Consider the following 23632-nt stretch of genomic DNA (forward strand, 5'->3'; position numbering starts at 1 on the left):
ACAACTCCTTAAGATGCCAAAAAAGAAGAAGGCCTTAAGAGGAAAACCAGAAAAATGGGCAAACTTGGATCAGAGGCTTAAGACTTGGATTATGGAGCAGCGCCAGAGTGGCTTATGTGTGTCAGCCAAGCTTATTCAATGTCAGGCAAGAATGTTTGCAAGTGAAATGAACCTTGCTGATTTTACAGGAGAGGCAAATGGTGCTTCAATTAAATGAGGAGAGAAGGGTTGGCCATGAGAACATGAACAAAGTTAGCTCAGGAAATGCCACCAGTTTATGAGGATGATCTCACATATATAGACAGTGACTCAGAAGACAGCAGTGACACAATAGAAGTTGGAGAAATTGACATGTCTGGAACTAATAGTGATGAAGAAGAGAGCAGAGATACAACAGAGGCTGGATAAAGTGATATGCTGCATAATATCATAGTACTGGTATGTGAACATTACCTGTGGTAATTACTAAATAAAAATGTCTACTGTTTTATGTTTAAAATATTGATTTCTTAATTTGGGGTTGGAAAAGTGGGGGGGGGGCGTCTTATACATGGGGGTGTCTTATACATGGAAAAATATAGTAAGCTTGGGAGTCTTCCCTCCTCTTGAATTTTTTGGAATAATTTGAGAAGGATAGGTGTTAGTTCTTTGAATGTTTGATAAAATTCACCTATGGAGCCATCTGGTCCAGGACTTTTGTTTTTGGGAATGTTTTTTATTACTGTTTCAGTTTCACTAGTTGTAATCTGTCTATTCAGATGCAGTGATTCTTCCTGATTCAGTTTTGGAAGATTGTATATTTCTAGAAATGTACCCATTTAATCCATATTGTCCAATATGTTGGCATGTAATTATTTGTAGTATTTTTTTAATAATCATTTGTACTTCTGTGGTGTTAGTTGTCACTTCTCTTTCATTTATTATTTAATTTATTTGGGTTTCTTTCTATTATTTTTTTTATTCTGGTTAATGTTTTATCTATTTAATTTCTTTTCAAAGAACCAGCTTTTGATTTCATTGACATTTTGTGTTGATTTTTAGACTCTGTTTCATTTATTTTTACTCCAGTCTTTATTATTCCTTTCTTCCTGCTGCATTTGGGCTTTGTTTGTTGTTCCTTTTCAAATTCATCTAATCTAATAATAGACAAATATGCAAATTGACCGCACCTTCGCTACGCCCAAGCCATGCCCACCAGCCAAGCCACGCCCACCAACCAATCAGGACGACTATGCAAATTATCCAAACAAAGATGGCGGCTAATTTGCATATCGTGACAGCGTAGAAAGAAGCCAAGAGCTGCAGAAGGGAGCAAAGCTGCAGAGAAGCAAGCAAGCCAGGGGGAGGAGAAGGGAGGAGCGGAGGCGGGGCCGGGGGAGAAGGAAGTTGAGCAGGCGGGGCCGGGGGAGAAGGGGCGGGGCCGGGGGAGAAGGGAGGAGCAGAGGCGGGGCCAGGGGAGAAGGGAGGAGCAGAGGCGGGGCCGGGGGAGAAGGGAGGAGCGGAGGCAGGGCCAGGGGAGAAGGGAGGAGCAGAGGCGGGGCCAGGGGAGAAGGGAGGAGCGGAGGCGGGGCCAGGGGAGAAGGGAGGAGCGGAGGCGGGGCCAGGGGAGAAGGGAGGAGCGGAGGCGGGGCCAGGGGAGAAGGGAGGAGCGGAGGCGGGGCCAGGGGAGAAGGGAGGAGTGGAGGCGGGACCAGGGGAGAAGGGAACAGCAGGCGGACTGGCAAAGAAGGCGGGCCGGGGGAGAAGGGAGGAGCGGAGGCGGGGCCGGGGGAGAAGGGAAGAGCAGAGGCGGGGCCAGGGGAGAAGGGAGGAGCGGAGGCGGGGCCGGGGGAGAAGGGAAAAGCAGGCGGGCTGGCAGAGAAGGCGGGGCGGGGGAGAAGGGGCGGGGCCAGGGGAGAAGGGAGGAGCGGAGGCGGGGCGGGGGAGAAGGGAGGAGCGGAGGCGGGGCCAGGGAAGAAGGAAGGAGAGCGGGCTGGCAGAGAAGTTAGAAAAGCAGGGGGGCTGGCGGAGATCGCGGGGCGGGGGACAAGGGAGGAGAGCAGGCAGGGTGGGGTAGAGTGCAGCAGGAAACCCTATTGCAGGATTTTTCCTGCAACAGGAACGCTAGTTTAGGTATCAAGCTAGTTTGTTATTGGAGACACATATTTTTAGTTTCTTGAGGTAAGCCTGTGTAAGTTATCTTCTTAGAGCAGCTTTGTCTGTCCCATAGATTTCGAGTCATTGTGTCTTCATTTTCATTTGTCTCAGATAGCTTTTGATTTCTTTCTTGATCTCATTGTTAACCTATCATTGTTTAGTAACGTGTTGTCTATCCTCCATGTGCTTGTATTACATTTTCCCCCCAGTTTTTTTTGTTTGTTTGTTTTGTAATTGTTTCTAGTTTCATACCTTTGTGTTTAGAAGAGACCATTGATATTATTTCAATCTTAAATTTATTGAGACTTGCTTTGTGGCCTAATATGTGGCCTAAAATGTTTCATATGCACTTGAAAATAATGTATATTCTACTGCTTTGGGGTGAAATATCAATTACAATCTATCTGCTCTAAAAATAACAATTAAATCTATCTGGCTTAACTGCTGTTTCTTGTTGATTTTCTGTCTAGATGATCTATTCATTGATGCCAAAAGGACTTTATCCTACAATAACTGTCAATTTCCTTCTTTCTGTCCACCAAGATTTATTTCGTATTTTTAGGTGCTCCTATGTTTGGTGCATAAATGTTTACAAGGATGATATCTTCCTGTTGGGTTGATCCCTTTATCATTATTTAGTGTCCTTCTTGTCTCTTGTTATGGCTTTTGTTTTAAAGTCTATTCTGTCTGATATAAGTATTGTGATCACAGCTTTTTAAACATCTTCATTTGCATGAAATGTCTGTTCAATCCCTTTACTTTCTGTCCTTGTGTGTTTTCTTATGTAAAATGAGTGTCTTGTACACAGCATATGTATGGGTTTTGTTTACTTATCCATTCAGACACCCAGTGCCTTTTGGTGCGTGCATTTAATCCATTTACATTTACAGTGATTATTGATATGTATTTACTGTCATTTTATTTTGAATATTTATTTTATTTTCTTCTTTTTCTTAAAGAAGTCCCTTTAACATTTCTTGTAATACTGGTTTGGTGGTGATGCATTCCTCTTCGTTGTCTGGGAAGCTCTTTATCTCTTCTTTGTTTCTCAATGATAGCCTTGCTGGGTAGAGTAATCTTTGCTGCATGTCCTTGCTTTTCATCAGTTTGAGTATTTTGGGCCAATCCCTTTTGGCCATCTGTTTCTGTTGAGCAATCAAACGACAGTTTTATTGCAGTTCCATTGCAGGTAACAAACTGCTTTTTTGTTTTGTATGTTTTTGTTTGTTTGTTTGAGGGTTTTTTTTTTCTTTCTGCTTTTAAAATTCTCTCTGTCTTTAACCTTTGGCCATTTAAATATGATGTGCCTTGGTGTGAACTTCTTGGATTTCATCTTGTTTGGGATTCTTTGCACTTCCTGTAATTGTATGTCTATTTCCTTCTCCAGGTTAAAGATGTTTTCTGTCATTATTTAATCAAATAGGTTTTCAATCTCTTGCTTTCTCTTTTATCCTTCTCATACACCTATGATGTGAAGGTTGCTATGCTTGATGTTGTCCCAGAGGTCCTTTAAACTATCCTCATTTTTTATTCTTTTTTCCTTTCCTGTTCTGATTGGGTGTTTTCTGCTACCTTGTCTTCCAAATCACTGTTTAAGTCCTCTGCCTCATTTAATATGCTGCTGATTCATAATAGTGTGTTTTCCATTTCAGTTATCATGCTCTTCACTTCTGACTGGTTCCCTTCACCACGCAGTGGGGACTCTGCCCTGAGATGTCTCACCTGCCACAGGTGCGTGTAAAGCCAGCTCATTTTGAGTCTCCACCCCTCCTATTGATCTCGACATGGCCTCTTCTTTATCTCCTTGTTACAGGAGTTCTGTTCAGCAAGTCTTTAGGGGGTTCTCCAGTCTAATTGTTCTATAATTTAGTGGTAATTTTGATGTAGTTATGGGAGGAGGCAATCCCAGCACTTACCTACTTTGACATCTTTCTCTCCTCTTCCTCCTTTTTCTTCTCATTCTCTTTTTTCCATTTATCTTTCTCTTCCTCCTCCTCTACCTCCTTTTTCAGTATAATTTTTCTATCACAGTATTGGTTTTCTTTGCGATTATGAGGTCTTTCTTTCAACCTCCTGCTGGACAGGTTTTTAATTTCCATTTGAAAGCTAAAATCCTAGAGCCTCCCCTTTCCACTGCAATGATAACCGATATTTATTGCATGCGTACATACGACAAAACTGAGCTCTATGTTCATTTAATGCTCCATGGTGCTTACTATTGTCCCCACTTTATAGAGCACAAAGTTAAGGCAATAGAGTTCAAGCAACTTACCCAAGATCACAGTGCTGGGGGGAAGGTCAGAGTCAGGAGTCAGACCCAAGTCTTTCTGACCCCACAGCTCACACACACCGTAACCCTCTTAATTAGGAATGAAGAGTAGGAGAAGGACGTTGCCAACATATTTAAAATTCAGTGCAGTGTGAGAATGAGCAGACACAATGGAAACTGGGCTGACCAGTTTGTGGGTTTTTTGTTTGTTTGTTTTTACTGCTATTGTATAGACGAACCTAGACCTTTTGCTTTAAGTTAGAAGAAGGGCAAATGGCAGTGGCCTATAGACCTTCATTTTCCAAAAAGAAAATTTGAATTAAGCAACTTGCCTATGGTTTCCCAACTAAATGGCAGCGAGAGGACCTCACCCAAGGTCCCCAGCTTCCAGAACCCAGACATTTCGAACACTGGGACATTTTTCATGGTTGTGCTCTCAGATGTCCTGCCTCAACTATCTATGAGGCTCAGAGAGGACATCTTCCAAATTGAAATACACACACAATGAAAAGATCATGTAGCTAGTTGTGTATGCCAGTGTCGATCTGTGAGATTACTTGGGTTGCTCTGATATTGACATTTCCTTGAGAGAGATTTTAAAAAATATATTTTATTGATTTTTTACAGAGAAGAAGGGAGAGGGAGAGAGAGTTAGAAACATTGATGAGAGAGAAGCAGCAATTAGCTGCCTCCTGCACACCCCCTACTGGGGATGTGCCCGCAACCAAGGTACATGCCCTTGACCAGAATCGAACCTGGGACCCTTGAGTCCGCAGGCCGATGCTCTATCCACTGAGCCAAACCGGTTAGGGCTTCTTGAGAGAGATTTTTATTATTGAGGGGGAACACAACAGGATCTTTCAAATCGAACTGTTCCAGAAAAATATGGAGAACTTTCACCAGAATAGAGATATTGAAAGTAATACTATATAATAAAACCCTAACATGCAAATCGACCAAAAGGCAGAAGGATGGGCGGAATGACCGGTCATTATGATGTGCACTGACCACCAGGGGGCAGACACTCAATGCAAGGAGCTGTCCCCAATTAGGGGCAGCTCCTTGCATTGATGTCTGCCCTTCCCCAGAGGGAGGTGACTGGTGGCGGAGATGGGGGAGGGGGGGCAGAGCCGTCCAGCAGGCGATGCCAGGCACCAGCCAAAGGGGGTGCCAGCAGGGGCCCCCTGATTGCCCTGCCTGCTGGTCGCCCCACAGATCGCCGGCCAGGCCTAGGGACCCTATCCTATATATTGGGAACAGTCTTTTAGATTTAAAAATTAAAACCTGGCAAGGCTACTCTAACACTGAAAAAACAGGATGATTCAGCAATGACATGCATGGACTCTGACTTGCACTTTTTGTGGTCAGCCCTGATTCTGACACTTATAACTGTGTGACAAAGCCAATTACTTAACTTCTCTCTGCTTCAGTTTTTCCACCCAGAAGATGGGGAAAATGGTACTACTGCCTCAGAGGATCATGTTATGTACTACTTTTTATAGTCAGGGCAAAAAAATGTAGCTGCCCATACAACAGCAAGACGCCTTTCACCTGTATGAAAAGTATGGTCACTGGTGTAACATCCCGGATTGCGAGGGGGATGTCCGGATCAGGCCTAAACTGGCAGTCGGACATGCCCCAAGGGCACAGGCCGGGCTGAGGGACCCCCCCCTTCCCCTGTGCACCGGACCTCTAGTGAGATTAATAATGCGATATTAATGAAATAGTGGCCTGCCTCCTGCCCGTTGAGTCAGCGCCTTCCTGTGTGTAAATAAATAATGAATTACAGGAATAACATTACCGAGGTTTACAGAATATCTCTCAGCTGCTTGGAAAAGCTGTCTCTCCCTGAGGATCAGTCCAAGGAAGATTTTAAAATTGTCTCGAGTTGCTGAGATTACCAGTTAGTAGTGAATAATCATTTCCTACTGGCCTCTCAAACGTGCTTAATTATATTCAGAATAACTGGCTTCAACTTTAAAAATAAACTTGGATATTGCCTAAGTCCCTTTTAAAAATCGCTATGGGAATATACCACGAATATAAATGACATCAGCGTCTGCACAGTTCCCAGGGCAGCCGTGTGTCCTTGCTCAGGCTATGAAATGAGTAGAATAATGCTCTCCTCTTGGGGTTCTGGTGAAGGCTGAGGATGCTAACCAGCAGCTGACTCCAGACCAGGCTGTTCAGTGCTTGATACTTATTCACTCACTGTTTTCATGAGGATATGAGGTAGGTACTACTGCTATCTTCAGAGGCAGGGATGCTGAAGCACAGAGAGGTTAAGTCACTTACCTAAGGAGCACACAGCCAGTTCGGGCTAGACCTGGAGTTTTAAGTCAGAGTGTGTGACCACAGAGCTGGTGTTCTGGGAAACAGGAAGAAGGTTGGGTTGGTATAGACCAGTGGTCGGCAAACTCATTAGTTAACAGAGCGGCAAACCGCGGCTCATGAGCCACATGTGGCTTGCGAGCCGCAGTTTGCCGACCACTGGTATAGACCGTTTGTGATAAACCCCATGGGAGGCCAAAGCAGCTGCCTGGAGCAGGAGAGGAGGGAGGCCATGGCTAATGAATAGTCCAGCTGCTGGGTCTTTAGAAAGTGGAGGTGAGAGCTAAGAGTGTTCTCAGCATGAGGAGAGGGCTGGAGGTCTGTGTGCCTCCGGCACCTCGGGGACCTACGCTCCCTGGCTGGTTATGTCCTGGGTGGGTGTGGGGGTGGCAGACATCAGAAGGGTGTGGTTTTGTGGGGCACGGGAGAGGCTGCACCCAGACACTTGTCCCAGGAGCTCTGGCCACAGCAGCGCACCACACCCCACCCCCAGCTGCTGCACAGCAGGGCATCAGAGAGCCTCCCTGGCAGCCAGGCAGGCTTGTGAATACAAAGCTCTAGACAGCCCAGCACCGAACGAACACTGCAGGTGCCTCCTCAAATATTTCACTCCATATGAGCCCATACCTTTGAGCAACCCAAGAAGAACTAAATTTCTGAGAGTCTCACCTGCTGAGGGGTAGCAGTTGAATTGAACTAATTTTTTAAAGGACGAAATAATACAATTTCAGATGGGAATAGAAATGAAACATGATGGACTATCAGTTAATAATTTTTGAAGCTGGGTGAGAAGTCCTTGGAGGTTCCTTATACCGTTTTATCTACTTCTGTTTCAGTTTTAAATTTGATTATAAAGAGATTAAAAAGAAAATGTGCTATTTCTTTCCCACCTGAGATTGTGGCTGCGCATTCTCACTTATTGATAAATCAAAAGCGAAAGGAAGCTATAATCTGAGAGCCTTGCTGTTTGGTTTTGAGAGATGGAGACACATACCCAGTCAAATAGCCGTGAACACACTGAAGCTAAAACTCCCCTGCAGCGTGCAGGGCCTCCTTTGCTTGCTTCAGAAGCTGACCTTGGTACTAGGACTTCTGAGGACGCTGGCACACCTCGTCCTACCTGATTCTCACAACTCCCCCGTAGCACGGGAAAAACATATATTTCAAGGTAAATTTTCAAGGTAAAAATCCAGATTGAGAGAAACCTTGTGATTTTCCCAAACCCGTATGGGAAGCGAAGAAGCAGAAATCAAGTCTCTAAAAAAGCTGAGCGCCTTTGCTTTCCTGGCCTCTTGGGAGCGCTGGGCACCACAGGAGTCATCGGCCCCAGCCTTTCCTGGTTGGCTAGCCCCAGTTGTCCTGGGTCATTTATTTAGAAATCTATAATAATAAAAACATAATGTGTAAATCAACCGAACAGAGAAACAACTGTCCGGACGACCACACTATGACACATATTGGTGCCCGGCCAGCCAAGGTGGGTGCGATGCGATTGGTCGGGGGCCCCGCCATTGCCCCACGATTGCCCCTCAGCCGGAGGTCCAGGCCACCGGCCAGCGGGGCAATCGATCGTAGAGCCCCAGCCAGGTGGGCAGGGCCTCCCGCTGCGGGCAATCGAGGACGGGGCTCCCACACTGCGAGAGGGCTCAGGCCGGGCTGAGGGACCCCCACCCCCTCGAGTGCATGATTTTCATGCACCGGGCCTCTAGTAGTTAAATAATAATAGATTATATAAGCATCTCATTTTGTAGTTCTTTTTTTCAAAACTACCTCATTACTAAATGATACTCCCTCTAAAGCCAGTGCCCTGCAGAATCCAGGGAAAGGGACGCGCTGAGACTGTGCAGGAGGAGCACCGAGGGGGGCAGCCGTGAAACCCCGATGCTTTCACTCCAGTGTGCGGGGCCAAAGGGGCTTGTCACTGAGGGTCCCTCTGACTATGGCAGCAAATAGCGTGTAGTGTTTGCATTTGACACCTCATTCTTAGCTTCACCAAACATTAAAAGAAGCAGTTGCTGTGTGTGTGTGTGTGTGTGTGTGTGTGTGTGTGTGTGTGTGTGAGAGAGAGAGAGAGAGAGAGAGAGAGAGAGAGAGCACTTGAAAATTAGCATAGTAGATGCCTTCCAGCTTTTTCTTGCTGTTGTTAAGCCTTACCTGAGGATATTTTTCCCATTAATTTTTAGAGAGAGTGGAAGGGAGAGGGAGAGAGAGAGAGAGATAAAAACATTGATGTGAGAGAGACACATCATTTGGTTGCCTCCTACACCCACTCTGATCAGAGACAGAGATCGAGCCTGCAACTGAGCTATGTGCCCTTGACCAGAATTGAACCCGAGGTCCTTCAATCTACCACGGAGACAAACTGGCCAGAGCTGGCTTCCATCTTTTTAATGTTATTTTCTCTGAATCTTCGGAGGTTTTCTCCTTAAACAGAGCTTTTGAAAAACAGAAGTTTAAAACGTTCCTTCCCACCTTACTCTTCCGTTCTCCCCTCTTCCACAGAAGTGTGGCGCCCGTTACACATCCATCCACGCCTTGTAGATGGAGGGCGGGAGACAGAGGGCGCTTCCTGACACTCCCCCGGGGTTCTTTCCACAAGAGAGAGGCCCTGAGGCCAAGGCATCACATGTCGGAGGACCGCTGTGCCGTCCGGAGCCCTGATTGGATTTGGTCCGCGCAGTCCTCTCTGCTTCCCGCAAACTTCAGCGCTGGCTGCAGTTACAAGGACTTATCATTGATGAGCTGTGTGGAGTTCATTTTCACCCCCTGTCCTCCTCCCTCTCCTCCTTCTCCTCCTCCGCTTCTATCTTCTCCGCTTTAAATAAATTCACACAATTTTAGAAAGAATGTGGAGTTTGCTATGGTCAAGTTTGTCTTTAACTTGCTCAGGGCATCTAGTTGGGAACTGAATAATCACAGCTATTTAATAGTGACTTTCAAGGGCACTATATTTGGAGTTGGTTGTCCTAAACGGTAGAGTTGATTTGACTTTTGTGGGTGTTTGAAGGAGATCAATGAGTAGCACTAGCTCCCCCTCAAATTCATAACCCAATGAAAGATGGACTCACATGACACAGAAGAAGATAAAAATACAGGTTTTTTGTTGGTGATTGGCAGCCACTCTGGACCCTGTGCTTGGCCCCAGTCTAGACCTTGGTGCATCTCACCTGAGCAAGAATTCCTGTTCATGGAATTGCTGTTTACCCTCTGCCCGGGACGGAGGAGAAAGATAAACCCCTGAACCTGATTCTAAGGAAGTCCTGGGTTCAACTCTTACATCCTTACTGTTTGGAAGCAGGAACAGAGCACACGCTGCCCGTCTCACCGCAGTGCGGGCGGACCCTGCCCCGAAGGAGGAGGTCATGGACCGGGCAGCAGTTCCTCCGCCAGCTTTGGCCCGGGCTCTCTGTGCTGCCGGTGCTCAGCCTACGGGAGCCTTCATCCGGTCCTTGTGCCGGCGGGTGAGGAACCGTCATCGCCGTCTCCCTTCCGGATCCTAGGAAGCTCGGGCACACAGAGATTACATACGTTACTGGCAAGTCGTGGACTTGAACCCCACCTGGCCTCAGGGTCCTCACACTTAACTATTCCCCAAAACTGTTTCTTGGGGAGGAGAAGATGGGGGAGGAAAGAAGGGCCGGAAGTGTTACTGCAGTGAGTTGCTAAGCAGCGTGAGGAGGAGAGAAGAAGGTTCCCATTATCTTCACTGAGGGACTGCTGGGCTGAGAGAGAGGCGGGCACTCCTCTCCGGTCCTCCGAGGGGGTGTGGCAGGGCGCTGCCTTTGTGACATGCAGCTACTCTCTCCCCTCTTTCCACAAAACCACACTGAAGATCAATCACAGCCCAGTTGGGGAGGCTTGAATCCTGTGCAATTTGAAGGACTCCTTTAAGAAAAAGAATGCAAAAAATCACAAATACAAAAATTCTGTTGCAAAGTGCATATATAGCAGAATGAGCAAAAGGGGAGTTTTGGACTCAAATTATGGAGTTTCTTGTTGGGGTATGCTGGGCTTCTTTGGATGCTCTTTCTCTCAAAATTTGTTTGGTTCTCCTTCTGCAGACCTATTAGACCTGCAGACCACGTGGGTCCCCTCTGACGCTTTACCTGTCACGCAGAGTTCAAGACAAACTCCATGGTTTAAGGAATGGCCTTTGTGGAGAAAGGGGAGATCGCATAGGCCAAGGTCAGCAAGAAGAAGAGAAGACAGGAGTTCCACACCCTCTCATTTCTCCACAGAAGCCCACACCAGGGCCTGTGCTGTCTTCTCTTCTGTGGGGAAATCGCAGGCTGCTTGGCACCAGGCACTTGGGACTGGGAGTCAGCGATTTACAGTTTCCTGGCAATGCCAGCTGCCCAGCACCTGGAGAACTAGGAGCCTGTGTGATGTTGCAACCTTTCTCACAAGGGAAAGGGAGCCCTGGGTCTCAGGAGAAGCTGCGCTCAAGTACAGCCTCGTGCAGGAGAAGGGGTACCACTGACCTTCTCAGAGCTGCATGTTGTCCACTTAGTCTGGACGGAATACAGGGTCAGCTCCAGATATTGTTGCTCATTGCACCACACAGCTTCCCATTAACTGATGCTTTCAAATGGGTCACTACACAGTCTCCTGTGTATTGAGCACTTGCTACATGCTCATTAAAGAGACCCTATCTTATAGCATCCTACTAAGGCTGTGGGACAGGTATACTGTCACCTCCATGCTGCAGAGAAAGGGACAGAGGCATAGAGAGGTGTGTCTTCACCGTTGTCACACCTAGCACAGGGCACATGTAGGAATGACTCTGATGCCAGAGCCAGTGTCCTTTGGGGCTGTGGTCGGCAAACTGCGGCTCACGAGCCACATGCGGCTCTTTGGCCCCTTGAGTGTGGCTCTTCCACAAAATACCTCGGCCTGGGCGAGTCTATTTTGAAGAAGTGGCGTTAGAAGAAGTTTAAGTTTCAAAAATTTGGCTCTCAAAAGAAATTGCAGTCGTTGTGCTGTTGATATTTGGCTCTGTTGACTAATGAGTTGCCGACCACTGCTTTGGGGCATACCTTGCGGCTTGGCAGGGAGGGAAATCCAGGGGGAGAAAACTGAGTTCTCCCCGGACTCGCTTTGCCGGCCTTCAGTGTGCGCCTGTAGGCAAGTCACTTCCAGACTTAGACCCAGCCTCACAGCTGGCCTGGTACACGGGGCCATGGACCAGCCTCACACGCCAGGACTGGGGATGGGTGAAAGGAGGTAATTTTCTCAGTGGTAGAATTCCTAAAATGTTAACGTGAGATTGTGTCTTCATTTTTGGATCTTTGGTGTCTGCTGGGTACTTAATGTTAAATGAATGAATGAAATGAGAATTCCTATTGGGTCGACATCTAGAATTTCAGCATGAGTTGGAAAACAGAAGTAAAAAAGAAACATATAAAGTGAACTCAATTATATCCTATTTTATCTTACACATCTTTAGTAATAAGCCAATGAGGAGAAAATACCACACACACACACACACACACACACACACACACACACACACACCACCATTCACTGCAAATGATTCTCAAGCCTCAGAATGAGTAGGTAGATTACCTGGCAAAACTGTCAATAACACTGAAGGACTTCTTTCAAATGGTCACTGACATCACACTACCAGATTAATTTTTAAAAATTGATCTGTCTTGGGTGTATCTGGGAGATAAAAACGAAAGACTGTAGTTCTTCCTTTCTCACCTGTCTAGTGTAACTTTCAGGTACAAGTATAGATCAAAGTGTTGCTGTTCTTAAAATAACATACTTGTTCACATAGGCTAAGACTAGAGGGTTTCAGAAAAGAAATTCACAAGCGTGGGGTACAGTCCAGGAGCCCCTTTACTGTTAACTATGCAAAATAGTAAGAAAGCAATCAGTTCACCTGAGTTTACTGAGCACCTGCGATGTGTTGTGGGTGAGTCAGAGACATTATAGGGATGTTCTGCTTTAATGTGTATTTGCAATGTGGTTGAAGAGGTAGGCATAAACTAGGCAATTTCACTAATGGTGCAGTTAGTGAATAAGAGTAAGGACTCATAACTAATAAAGGCTTAAATAATAAAATAATGTACATACGAAGGTGTCAGGGGATTAGTAGTCTTCGGGTTGAGTGAGTCCTTCTGCCGTTTCAGGGTAAATGTCTCTGTGATAGTCTTAGTTAGTATGTAAGACATCCTCACATGACTGTGTTCAAAGGCAAGAAGCTCTCTAGTGAGAGAGCTCTCCTTGCATACCTCTCCCTTTTAGCATTTAAATGGACGTTTGTCCAGAAACCCTCCCAGCAAGCATGCCCTTATATTGCGTTGGCCAGTGGTGGCTCACAAGGACGTGCCTGGCTGCAATGGAACATGACAATGGAAGTATCTGTGTTTTCCAGGCTCTGTGATAGGAAGCAACAAAGAAGTAAGGAAGTTGGGAATTGGCTATTGAAAAGCCAACCCAGATAGTCTTTGAAATTATTGGTTTGGGTTTCTTTGGATAAATACACAGACGTGGAATCGCAGGGTCACAGGGCAGTTCCACTTTTAATTTTCTGAGGAAACTCCAAAGTGGCTGCACCAATCTGCATTCCCACCAACAGTGCACCAGGGTTTGCTTTTCGTCACATTCGCACCAACATTTGTTAGTTGGTGACTTACTGATGATAGCCTTTCTGACAGGTATGAGGTGCTATCTCCTTGTGGTTTTAACTTGCATTTCTCTGATGATTAGTAATGTTGAGCATCTTTTCATATGTCTGTTGTCCATCTGTGTCTTCTTTGGAGAAGGTTTATTCAGGCCCTTGACCCATTTTTTACTTGTATTGTTTGTTTTGTTTGGTGTTGAGTTGTATGAGTTCTTTATAAATTTTAGATATTAACCCCTTATCAGATGTTTCATCGGCAAATATCTCCCTTTATTCAGTGGGTTGTCTTTTTCTTTTGTTGATAATTTCTTTTCTGTAAAATCTTTTTAGTTTGTTATAGTCCCATTTGCTTATTTTTTATCTTTTGTTTTCCTTTCTTAAGAAGATATGACAGGAAGCATATTGCTAAGAGAAATGTCAGAGGTTTTATGCCTATGTTTTCTTCTAGGAGTTCTGTGGTTTCATGCCTTACGTTTGAGTCTTTAATTCATTTTGAGTTTATTTTTGTATATGGTGTAAGAAGGTGGTCCAGTATTATTTTTTGCATGTGTCTGTCCAATTTTCCCAACACCAGTTACTGAATAAACTGTCTTTACCTCATTGTATGCTCTTTCCTCCTTTGTCAAATATTAATTGACTGACCACTATGCTATTCACCTGAAACTGGTACAAAATAGTATTGAATGTAAATTGTAATTGAAAAAATAATAATAAAAAAGAAAAGACAACCCAAAGTCAGAAACAATGATTAACTGCCAAATAAGTGGCACCGAGTTAGCTTTCCGATAGGATTTTCAGTGATGATGGAAATGCCCTGCATCTGTATGTCGAACATGGCTACTGAGCATGACTATGGCAGAGAAACTGAATTTTAATATTATTTAAATTTAAATAGGCACATGAGACTAGTAATTACACACTGGACATTGTAGAAAAATAAGAAATATTTTCTTGGAGGTCAGAGGCGAAACAGACTTTAGGCCAGAATAATTTGGTGACTTTCATGGGGGATGATGAAAAATGGATTTGAAGGGTAGTTGGAGTTTAGAAGTTTCTAAGAGCATGGGCTTATCCTAAGTCAGGAAAGCAGAAAATAATAAAGCATTCTTAGGAGAGGTTAAGTAGATCAGTTTGGCAGAAGTGGGTTTTTTTGTGGAGGAGTGGGCAAAAAGCGCAAAAGCAGGTTCAAGTCAAATGGAGACATTTGGGGGTGCCAGCTTGGACTGTGTGCAGTAGGCAACTTAGGTTATTGAGAGAAGAGTAAAGCATGAAGTGGTTTCCTAGGAAACCATTAACCTGATCGTGGTAAGAAAGATTAACCTGGTGATGGTAAGAAAGATGGGTGCAAGGTAGGAAATTCAGTTACAACAGTGTTTTCCAAATCTCTCATGTTGTGGTGCATCTGCAAAATGATGTATATATTGCTCACTGGGGCAAATGGATGCGACAGCTGCTGCTGGGAAGTGACCCGCCCAGAGACTCCAGCTGCTCTGGGCATTCATCTCAAATCTGTCAAGTGAGGATCACTGTCTCCTCACACCTATAACCTTTTTACAGCCTGGTAGTGAGCTTTAGCACAGCTGGGATCCGCTTAGTTAGCAGACTCTCCTGAGCTATATGAAAGAAAAAGAGAAGAAGATGAGATATTTTACAGATGAAATGGAAAACAATTAGGAACTTGTTAGATGTAGGTAGGCTAGATTTTGGAGTTGACAGTAAGTCCCACATTTTGAGAATGGTGGTACCAGAAGTAAAAATACAACACAAGATTGTTTTGAAGGCACATTAGGATTTCAGTTTAAGATGTGAGGTGAAAACTGGACCCCTAAGGTGAACTGTCTTATTGGTGGCCTCTGTAGCCGTGTTTCTGTATAGTCCCCTGCCATACTGACCCTATTTGGCCATGTGACTTACTTGGCCAATGAGACATTAGCATGATGCAGGCAGAGGCTTAACGAATGTTTGCAATTGAGGTTGTCCTCTTGGAGCAGCCACCATGATGTAAGGAAGCTCAGGCTACCCCACTGAATGGCGAGAGCCCCCGAGCAGGGAAATGCAAGGCTGTGAGCTCATCTGCATGTTCCAGCCCCAGCCCAACTCCTAGATGAGTGGAGGATGGGAGCAACTTCAGCCGAAAAACAACTCACTGAGCTCAGTCAACCCCAAATAGATGAGAAATCGTACACTGTTGTCTTAAGCCACTAAGCTCTGGGTATTTTGTTGGACAGCAATAGGTAATGGAAGCAGCATTCAAATAAAAATGTTCACTAGGTCCTTGGTGATACGGGCATGGAGCTCAGGCAAGAGATCTGGGTCTCAGATCTAATTTTGCAATATATACATGCTTCTGTCATAGCAGTTAGAATTATATTGACTGCTTTCTCTTACTAGACTGTGAACTTTTTGAAGACAGGCACTGTTGGTTTGTGTGTTTGTTTGTTTTGTGTGTGTGTGTGATTCTTAATACACTATGCCTGTTTCAAAACAGATGCTTAAGAGATCTGTGCTAAATAAATAATTGAACAGGAGAATGAATATGGTGAAGGGCAGTGGAGAGGGAATGGACCTTGGAATCAGAAAGACCAGGCTTGAACTCCAACCCTCCCAATTACCAGATGCAAGACCTTTAGGAAGACACCAATTCCGACTGTAAAATGTAGGTGATGTCAGCTACCTCTCAGAACCTTCAAGAGGAGCAAATATCCAGTACACACTCAATAAACTATAGCTTTCATTATTGACGATGAATAAATGACCACTGAACTGTGAGAGCAAATGAAATCAATAAGGGGAAAGTGTAGGAAGAGAAGAGCTGTGAGCCTGGAGAAGACAAGTAAGAAAGAAAATGGAAGAGAGAGAGAGGAGAGAGAGAAAGAGAGAGAGAGAGAGAGAGAGAGAGAGAGAGAGAGAGAGAGAGAGAGAGAGGAAGCAGCACCCCAAATGGAATATCAGGAAAAAGAACCAAGAGAGGGTATATTTTACTGGCTGAAAAGGGGCAGAGATTTAAGGAAGACCCAAGTCAACATTGCTACTTTATGGGATATACTTTTGTGTGTTTATTAAATTTCAGACGCTGGTCCAGGACTGTCAGAAGGGAACTCTTCAAAAAAAAGATTAGGCTCTCTTGAGTGATCAGCCAGTGGATAAGACAGCTTCTGAGGTCTCTTCTCTTTGTAATGTCGACTGAGTGCCTGGTGGGTGATAAGAAAGTTTGAACTTTATGTGGTTGGGCTTCGCTGTCCAGTAGAATCACTGGCAGGAAGGAATTTGTGGAGGATTAAGAAACAGTCCAGGAAAAGGGAGCACTATTCGCATTAGGCCTCTTGGGAGAGATTAAACTTCAGAGATCCCGTGCTCTGAAGTCATTCCTCCCTGGGAGACAAACAACATAAAGACTAAAAAGACACAGTTCTTTGAAACATTGCAAAACAGGCAATAAAATCAACAGCTCTAAAACAGACTCATCAGTTAGGCAAATATCTCTCCTTCTATTGCCCTGGAACTGGAAAGAACTTAGGCCAGACTCTTAAGGATATCAGATTTTGAGGGTAAGAACTCTGATGTTTACATTTGTGAGTTTTGCTGTCCATTTTTCTTTATTAGATACTGGCGTCCTGATTTTGTTTTAGAGGACCGTCTTCCTCCACTAAGTTTGTATCTTTGGATGAAGTTGATTTTACTTCCCTTCCATCCTCTGCTCCAGAAGTAGGTGTGTGACAAATACCTAGACAGCAGATTATCACATCCACGTAACCACGGTGATCGAGTCAGACAAGACCATTTACCTTAAGCCAAGCCAATCCAGTCCAATCAGAGATGATTCTGACATGTTGGCTGAGCTACTTTTCTTTTTCTTATTTTTTCTTTCATTCATTTTTGAAAGTTATCTTTATTGTTGAGAAAGCACTACAGATGTCTCCTTTCTTCCTCATTGACCCCCTCCACCCTGCCCCTGCCCCCACCCGGGCCTTCACTGCACTATTGTCTGTGTCTATGGGCTATGAATATATGCATATAAATTCTTCGGTTAATCTCTTCACCACACCCCCAGCCCTACCTTCCCTCTGAGAATTGTCATTCTGTTCTATGATTCTATGTCTCTGGATCTATTTTGTTCATCAGTTTATTTTGTTCATTAGATTCCACATAAGAGTGCAATCATGTGATACTTGTCTTTCTCTCACTGGCTTATTTCACTTAGCATGATACTCTCCAGGTCTCTCCAGGCTGTCGGAAAGGATAAGAAATCCTTTTTTTACAGCTGCATACTATTCTATGGTGTAAATGTACCACAGCTTTAAAAAAATATCTGTTTTTAATGATTTCAGAAAGGAAGGGAGAGGGAGATAGAGAGATACGAATGATGAGAGAGAATGATTGATTGGCTGCCTCCTGCATGACCCACACTAGGGATCAAGCCCGAAACTGAGGCATGTGCCCTGTCAGGGAATCAAACTGTGACTTATTGGTTCATAGGTCGACGTGCAACCACTGAGCCACAAGAGCTGGGCAACCACAGCTTTTTTATCTACTCATCTACTGAAGGATACTTGGGCTGTTTCCAGATCTTGACTATTGTAAATAGCGCTGTTATGAATATAGCAGTGCATACATTCTTTCTGATTGGTGTTTTGTGATTCTTAGGATATATTCCTAGAAGTGGATCACTGGGTCAAATGACAGTTGCATTTTTAAGTTTTTGAGAAAACTGTTTTCCAAGTGGCTGCACCAGTCTGCATTCCCACCAGCAGTGTACTAGAGTTCCCTTTTCTCAGAATCCTTGCCAGCACTTATCTTTGTTGATTTGTTGATAGCAATTATGGTAGGTGTGAGGTAATACCTCATTGTCACTTTAATTTGCATCTCTCAGATGATTAGTGACGATGAGCCTTTTTTTCATGTCTCTTGGCCATCTTTATGTCCACTTTGAAGAACTGTCTATTTGGGTCCTTTGCCCATTTTTAAATTGGATTGTTAGTCTCCCTTTTGTGAAGTTGCATGAGTTCTTTATATATTTTGGAAATTAATCCCTTATTAGTTGTATCATTGGCAAATATGTACTCCCATACAGTGGTCTCCCTTTTCATTTTGCTGATGATTTCTTTTGCTGTGCAGAAGCTTTGTAGTTTGATATAGCCCCTTTTGTTTATTTTTTCTTTTGTTTCCATTGCCCTAGGACCGTGGTCGGCAAACTGCGGCTCGCGAACCACATGCGGCTCTTTGGCCCCTTGAGTGTGGCTCTTCCACAAACTACCACAGCCTGAGCAAGTCTATTTTGAAGAAGTGGCATTAGAAGAAGTTTAAGTTTAAAAAAATTGGCTCTCAAAAGAAATTTCAATCGTTGTACTGGTGATATTTGGCTCTGTTGACTAATGAGTTTGCCAACCACTGCCCTAGGAGATATATCAGCAAACATATTGCTATGAGAGCTATCTGAGGTTTTGCTGCCTATGGTTTCTTCTAGGATTTTTATAGATTGACAATTTACATTTAGTGTTTTATCTACTTAGATTTTATTCTTTGTGAATAGTGTCAGTGGGTGGTCTAGTTTCATTTTTTTTGCATGTACCTGTCACCATTGTACCCTAACACCATTTATTGAAGACTGTCTTTATTCCATTGTATGTTTTTGCCTCCTTTGTCAAAAATTAATTGACCATAATGGTGTGGGTCAATTTCTGGATTCTCTGTTCTGTTCCATTGACCTATATGCCTGTTTTTGTGCCAGTACCAGGCTGTTTTGATTACAATGACTTTGCAGTGTGATTTGATATCTGGTATTGTGACCCCTCCAACTTTTTTATTTTTTCTCAAGATTACTGTGGCTATTCAAGATCATTTTTGGATCCATCTAAATTTTTGGAATATTTGTTCTAGATCTGTGAAATAGGGATTGCATTGAACCTACATATTGCTTTGGGTAGTGTGGAGATTTTGATGATGTTAATTTTTCCAATCCATGAACATGGTACATTCTTCCATTTGTTTGTATCTTCCTCTATCTCTTTTTTCAATGTCCTGTAGTTTTATGAATACAGGTCTTTTGCCTCCTTGGTTAAGTTTATTCCAAGGTATCTTGTTCGTTGCTGTTTTTGCAATGGTAAAGGGTTGTTTTTTTTTTTTTTTAGTTTCTCTTTCTGAGAGTTCATTATTGGTGTATAAAAATGCCCTCAAATTCTGGATGTTAATTTTGTATCCTCCTACTTTGCCTCATTCCTTTATTAAATCTAGTAGTTTTTTTGGTGGATGTTTTTTAGAGTTTTCTATGTATAATATCATGTCATCTGCAAATGACATTTTCACTTCCTCCTTTCCAATTTGGATATCTTTTATTTTTCCTTCTTGTCTTATCACTGTGGCTAAGACTTCCAGTACTATATTGAATAAGAGTGGTGAAAGCGGACATCCCTGTCCTTAAGGGAAACACTTTTAGTTTTTGCTCATTAAGTATGATGTTTGCAGTAGGTTTGTCATGTATGGCCTTTATTATGTTGAGGTGTGATCTTTCTATACCCACTTTGTTGAGAGGTTTTTATCAAAATGGTTGCTGGATTTTGTCAAATGTTTTTGCTGCATCTATTGATATGATCATATGACTTTTATCTTTCATTTTGTTTATGTGATATATCACATTTATTGATTTGCAACAATTGTACCAACCTTTCATTCATCCCTGGAATAAATCCCACTTGGCCATGGTGAATAATCTTTTTAATATATTGCTGCATCTGATTTTGGCACGAAGGATATTGGCTTGTAATTTCTTCACAGGGATATTGGCCTGTTATTTTCTTTCTCTGTAGTGTGTTTATCCAGTTTTGGATTTAGGATACTGCTGGTCTCATAAAAGCAGCTTGAAAGTCTTCCTTACTCTTGAATTTTTTAAAATAGCTTGAGGAGGATAGGTGTCAGTTCTTTGAATGTTTGGTAAAACTATCCTCTGTAGCAGTCCAGTTTGGGACTTTGGTTTGCTGAGAGTTTTTTCATTACTGATTTCAATTTCATCAGTTGTTATCAGCCTATTTGGGTTTTCTGATTCTTCCTCATTCAGTTTTGTAAAACTGTATTTTTCTAGGAATTTGTCCATTTTGTTCAGGTTGTCCAGCTTATTGGCATATAGTTGTTCATAGTATTTGCTTAGAGTCCTTTGCAGTGTCAGTTGTTACTTCACCTCTTTTGTTTCTTATTTTGTATATGTGAGTCCTCTCTCTTTGTTTCTTGCTGAGTCTGTCTAAAGATTCATCAATCTTGTTTATCTTTTCAAAGAACCAACAGTTCTTGGTTTCGTTGATCTTTTGTATTGTTTGTTGTTGTTGTTTTTAAATATCTATGTCATTTATTTCCACTCTGGTCTTTATTATTTCCTTCCTTCTGTTTACTCTGGGGTTTTCTTTTTTTTTTCTTCTTTTTTTAAAATTGAATTTGTTGGGGTGACATTGGTTCACAAAACCGTACAGGTTTCAAGCGTACAACTCAACAAAATATAATCGTCACACGGCATTGTGCACTCATAACCCCAAGACTCTGGGGTTTTATTGTGTTCTTTTTCTAATTCTGTTTTTTAGTGTGTGTGTGTGTATGTGTATATATATATATTGATTTCAGACAGAAAGGGAGAGGAAGAGAGAGATAGAAACATCAATGATGAGAGAGAATCATTAATTGGCTGCCTTCTGCACCTCTCCTACTGGGGATCGAGCCCACAAACCGGGCATGTGCCTTTTTTTTTAAATTAAAAAAAAGTGTTTTTTATTATTGTTTATTTTTACATACGTGTCCTTATTCCCCCATTACCCCCCACACTAATGCCCCACCACCCTGTTGTCTGTGTCCATTGATCAGGCTCATATGCATGCACACAAGTCCCTTGGTTGATCTCTCCCCCTTACTCCCATCGACCCCCACCTTCCCTGAGGTTTGACGTTCTGATCTACGTTTCTCAGTCTCTGGATCTGTTCTTATTCATCAGTTTATGCCGTTCATTATATTACACAAATGAGTGAGATCATGTGATATTTATCTTTCTCTGCCTGGCTATGTCACTTAGCATAATGCTCTCCATCTCCATCCATGTTGTTGCAAATGGTAGTAACTCCTTTTTTACCGCAGCATAGTATTCCATTGTGTAGATGTACCATAGTTTTCTAATCCACTCATCTGCTGATGGGCACTTAGGCTGTTTCCAAATCTTAGCTATGGTGAATTGTACTGCTATGAACATAGGGGTGCATATATCCTTTCTGATTTGTGTTTCTAGTTTCTTGGGATATATTTAGAAGTGGGATCACTGGGTCAAATGGGAGTTCCATTTTTAGTTTTTTGAGGAAACTCCATACTGTTCTCCACAGTGGCTGCACCAGTCTGCATTCCCACCAGCAGTGCACGAGGGTTCCTTTTTCTCCGCATCCTCCCCAACACTTGTCATTTGTTGATTTGTTGATGATAACCATTCTGACAGGTGTGAGATGGTACCGCATGGTTGTTTTGATTTGCATCTCTCTGATGATTAGTGACTTTGAACAGGTTTTCATATGTCTCTTGGCCTTCCTTCTGTCTTCTTTCGAAAAGTGTCTATTTAGATCAGTTGCCCATTTTTTGATTGGGTTGTTTATCTTCTTTTTGTTAAGTTGTATGAGTTCTCTGTAAATGTTGGAGATTAAACCCTTATTGTTGATATCATTGGCAAATATGTTCTCCCATGCAGTGGGATTTCTTGTTGTTTTATTGATGGCTTCCTTTGCTGTGCAAAGATTTTTATTTTGATGTAGTCCCATTTGTTTATTTTCTCTTTAGTTTCCATTGCCCTAGGAGCAGTATCAGTGAAGAAGTTCCTTCGGCATATGTCTGAGATTTTTTTTGCCTGTGGATTCCTCTAGTATTTTTATGTTTTCCTGTCTTATCTTTAAGTCCTTTATCCATTTTGAGTTTATTTTTGTGTATGGTGTAAGTTGGTGAACTAGTTTCATTTTTTTGCATGTATCTGTCCAATTTTCCCAACACCATTTGTTGAAGAGACTGTCTTGACTCCATTGTATGTTCATGCCTCCTTTGTCAAATATTAATTGGGCAAAGTGGTTTGGGTTGATTTCTGGGTTCTCTATTCTATTCCATTGATCTATATGTCTGTTCTTGTGCCAGTACCAGGCTATTTTAAGAACAGTGGCTTTGTAATACAGCTTGATATCTGGTATTGAGATCCCTCCTACTTTGTTCTTCTTTCTCAGGATTGCTGCAGCTATTCTGGGTCTTTTTTTATTCCAAATGGATTTTTGTAAAGTTTGTTCTAGGTCTGTGAAATATGCCATTGGTATTTTAATGGGAAGTGCATTGAATTTATAGATTGCTTTGCGTAGTATGGACATTTTAATGATGTTGATTCTACCAATCCATGAACATGGTATGTTCTTCCATCTGTTTATGTCTTCTTCTATCTCTTTTTTCAGTGTCGTGTAGTTTTCCACGTATAGGTCTTTTACTTCCTTAGTTAAGTTTATTCCTAGGTATCTTAATTTTTTTGGTGCGATGGTAAATGGAATTGCTTTTTTAGTCTCTCTTTCTGTAAGTTCATTATTGGTATATAGACATGCCATAGATTTCTTGGTGTTAATTTTGTATCATGCTACATTGCCAAATTCATTTATTAAGTCTAATAATTTTTTGATGGTGTTGGCTGTGGGTTTGTCATATATGACTTTTATTATGTTGAGGTATGATCCTTCTATTCCCACCTTGTTGAGAGTTTTTATCAAGAAATGGTGTTGGATTTTGTCAAATGCTTTTTCTGCATCAATTGATATGACTATGTGATTTTTATCTCTCAATTTGTTTATGTGATGTATCACGTTTATTGATTTGCGAATATTGTACCATCCTTGCATCCCAGGGATAAATCCTACTTGGTCATGATGTAGGATCTTTCTGATGTACTGCTGGATTCGATTTGCTAGAATTTTGTTGAGGATTTTGGCATCTATGTTCATAAGGGGTATTGGCCTGTAGTTCTCTTTCATTGTGTTATCTTTATCTGGTTTTTGTATTAGGGTGATGCTGGCTTCATAGAAGGAGCTTGGAAGTGTTCCTTCCTCTTGAATTTTCTCGAATAGTCTGAGGAGGATAGGTTTTAGTTCTTCCTTGAATGTTTGATAAAACTCCCCTGTGAAGCCATCTGGCCCCGGGCTTTTGTTTGCTGGAAGCTTTTTGATGACTGCTTCAATTTCTTCCATAGTTATCAGCCTATTGAGATTTTTAGAATCTTCCTGAGTGAG

General features: G+C 42.7%; 1 long non-coding RNA gene across 1 annotated transcript in view; it reads left to right on the forward strand.

Moving 5' to 3' along the window:
* The first annotated feature begins 2063 nt into the window (after positions 1-2063).
* LOC307113546 overlaps positions 2064-23632 on the forward strand; it is a 32604-nt gene continuing 11035 nt past the window's right edge. Inside the window, exons 1-2 of the long non-coding RNA XR_013814872.1 lie at positions 2064-2160; positions 3789-3867. This is a non-coding gene — a long non-coding RNA (uncharacterized lncRNA). The remainder of the gene's footprint in view (positions 2161-3788; positions 3868-23632) is intronic.

Source organism: Cnephaeus nilssonii (genome assembly GCF_951640355.1).
Source record: "Cnephaeus nilssonii genome assembly, chromosome: 17".
In the NCBI taxonomy this organism is placed as follows: domain Eukaryota; kingdom Metazoa; phylum Chordata; class Mammalia; order Chiroptera; family Vespertilionidae; genus Cnephaeus; species Cnephaeus nilssonii.